The sequence below is a fragment of the Cyprinodon tularosa genome, unplaced genomic scaffold (genome assembly GCF_016077235.1).
Source record: "Cyprinodon tularosa strain WSP-4 unplaced genomic scaffold, ASM1607723v1 ctg485, whole genome shotgun sequence".
In the NCBI taxonomy this organism is placed as follows: Eukaryota; Metazoa; Chordata; class Actinopteri; order Cyprinodontiformes; family Cyprinodontidae; genus Cyprinodon; species Cyprinodon tularosa.
In genome coordinates, this window is record NW_024039213.1 from 17271 (window position 1) to 19905 (window position 2635).

The 2635-nt window shown below is 39.8% G+C and overlaps 1 long non-coding RNA gene across 1 annotated transcript; it reads left to right on the plus strand.

Moving 5' to 3' along the window:
- Positions 1-1262: 1262 nt before the first annotated feature.
- On the plus strand, positions 1263-2331 carry LOC119794633. Its single transcript, XR_005282242.1, has 2 exons — positions 1263-1803; positions 1910-2331. It is a non-coding gene; the product is annotated as an uncharacterized LOC119794633 (long non-coding RNA).
- The last annotated feature ends 304 nt before the right edge of the window (positions 2332-2635 follow it).

A 2635-nucleotide genomic window follows, 5' to 3' on the forward strand; every position in this document is an offset into this window, starting at 1 on the left:
AGCAAAAGCTGTTTAAGAATCAGTATCTACATGTGCAAAAATGTCAATTTGTTGCTCCAAGTTTTTAAAATAAAGCTCCTCCAATGTTCTCACGTTACATGATGTTTAACACAAAAGCTGAACTAAGGCCAATATTTGTTTAATTTTATTAACAGCACTTGGAACATTAGTAAGGACACAATTCCAGAAACATTTTGAAGATTTTGTGTTACGATTAGTTTTGCCATTAAAGGATCATAACATTAAGATACATTGTGTGAGCACAGTTAAGGTGTTTGTGCTTTGTTTGTTTATATTAGTTTGTTCTCAGGGCAGGAAGTCCCTGTTTTCTTTCGTTTGCCCTCTCCCCTTTAGATCAGGCCCCTATATCCCTGGTGTGATAACTATCTAGTGGTGATGAATAAGGTTGAGGTGCTGGCTGTGGAAGTGGTCAGACCAGGCCACTGATCCCATAGCGATAGGAGCAAGGACAGGGTCCCTGTCCCTTCCTCTATCGCTCCCCCTCATGCTCTGAACTCTTTTTGTTTTGAAGCAAAAAAGAACTGAAGGTCATCTTAAACAAGGAAAAACTGTTTAAGTTAACCAGTTTAGCAAAAACGTTAACTGTCATCCTTAGATGAAAATCTAATAAGAGTTAGATATTAAAAATATAAAAATATTTTCTCAGTGTTTGTAGCTGGAAACAAAGATAAAAAAACATGCTTTTTGTTTTATCATATCTCCACAGAATCACTGCACAACATAAAAAAACAAAATTTTAAAGAAAATATTCTTCCATTTTTCATGCACTTTATAAATGTGTAAAGTAAACCTCTGAGAGGGGAAAAAAAAACAACCTTTAGGATTCTTCTGTTTAAAATAATTGTTTTGTTTTCTTTCCAAGGAAAGAGTAACAATTATAAAAACTTTAGGATAAATATTGGTAAATAAGAACAATAAAGGATAGAATGCATGCTAGATAAAAATTTGAATTAGGAAGACAAAAAAAATAAGCTCATTAAAAAACTATTTTCTATTCATCTTTGGGTGTCCATTCGTAGGGTGTCCAACTTCCAATGGTTTTAATAACTTTGGGCTGAAATGTAAAGAATCAGTTATGCTGGAAGCACGTAGGGCAGGGGTGTCAAACTGGTTCCAGAAAGGGCCGTGTGGCTGCAGGTTTTCTTTCCAACCAAGCAATAGCACACCAGACTCATGTCAACTCATCAAGTGAGTCCAATTAGAACATGATGACTTGATGAGATGACATGAGTCTGGTGTGCTATTGCTTGGTTGGAAAGAAACCCTGCAGCCACACGGCCCTTTCTGGAACCAGTTTGACACCCCTGACGTAGGCAAATAAGATGCAGGGGCTCAATGTCAGCAGGTTTTATACTCCGTGTATATTTATGGGCCAAATCGTAAGATGCCTCTAAATGTTTATGTTTGCAAACCCTTAACAATAGAAGCTGTCGCTCGTCCACCATGTTTTTCTTTCTTGTCCTTATTTGCTGCTGATTGGGTGAATCCGGTAGATGGTGACAAGACATGTTTTGGAAGCTGCTTTTGTCATGATCTGCTCTGATAGCTGTCTTTAATTGATTATCTCACTCACCTGCCTAGTTTTGCCCAGTTCCTAATTATCTCTGATCTTTATCCACCTGTAGGTGATGACTTATATTTGGTCCAGCCCAGCTATCAAGGCCAGATCATTGTTTGAGTTTCTTTTTGTGTCCTGTATGTCAGTTTTGTTTGGTTAGATTTATTTCCAAGGGTCCTGTCCCCGGTTCCAGTAGGAGATTACTCTTGAGCCCTTGTCTTCAGGTGAGGTATTTCCCTAACCAATGGGGAGAGTGTTTCAGTGTTTCCCTATGGGTTCTGTTTTCCTGGCCCTGTCTGTCCCTGTCTGATCTGTTCGTCTGAACTACAGTTGGACTCCTCCTGGCTTCTGCCTCCCAGGTGCGTTTCTGTCTGAGTTGGATGCTTGACGCACGCGACTCTGAACCTGCCTTCACGCGCTGATGGATTCTCGGAACCCAGATCTGTCCGTTCCTGAGTGGAATCGGAACCCCTGACCGGACTGCAGATTCCTTGATTCCACTGCTACTCCAGTCTGATCTGAATCCCTGACCTGGATCGGAGTCCTGCCTCTTCACTGGGGTTGTTGCATCAGGGATCTTGTTGGCAGTACATCAGCTGATCCTGCCTATCATTGAGAGGATGGACTGAACTGTTAAACCAGAGTGTCAGTGTTTGGGCGGCCCCCCTCCTGCAGTCGCTACAAGTCCGCAGATCTTCAGAAGCTCGTTTATGTTCTGTTTTGTTTATGTATTAATAAACATTTAAAACTTTCCTACTGGCTGTCTCACCTTGAATACTGGGTCCATCTGTGCCATTTATGACAGCTTCAAGCAGTGAAACTGTTGAAGTGGAAGCCACCTGCTGAACAGCTGCGAGCAAGTTTTTGAAAGAAATTTTAAAAAATGCCCTTGTTATCCATGTTGCCCATATTAATTTAGTATGGGAAGTTAATAAATTAAAAAAGGAAATGGAAAAGGAAATTTTATTAAGCAAATAAAAAGTTGTTTCTTTTTTTTTTTTTCTTTTTTCATTATTGGTTCCATTTGATTGATGAATGATGCATTTTCCCCAATAA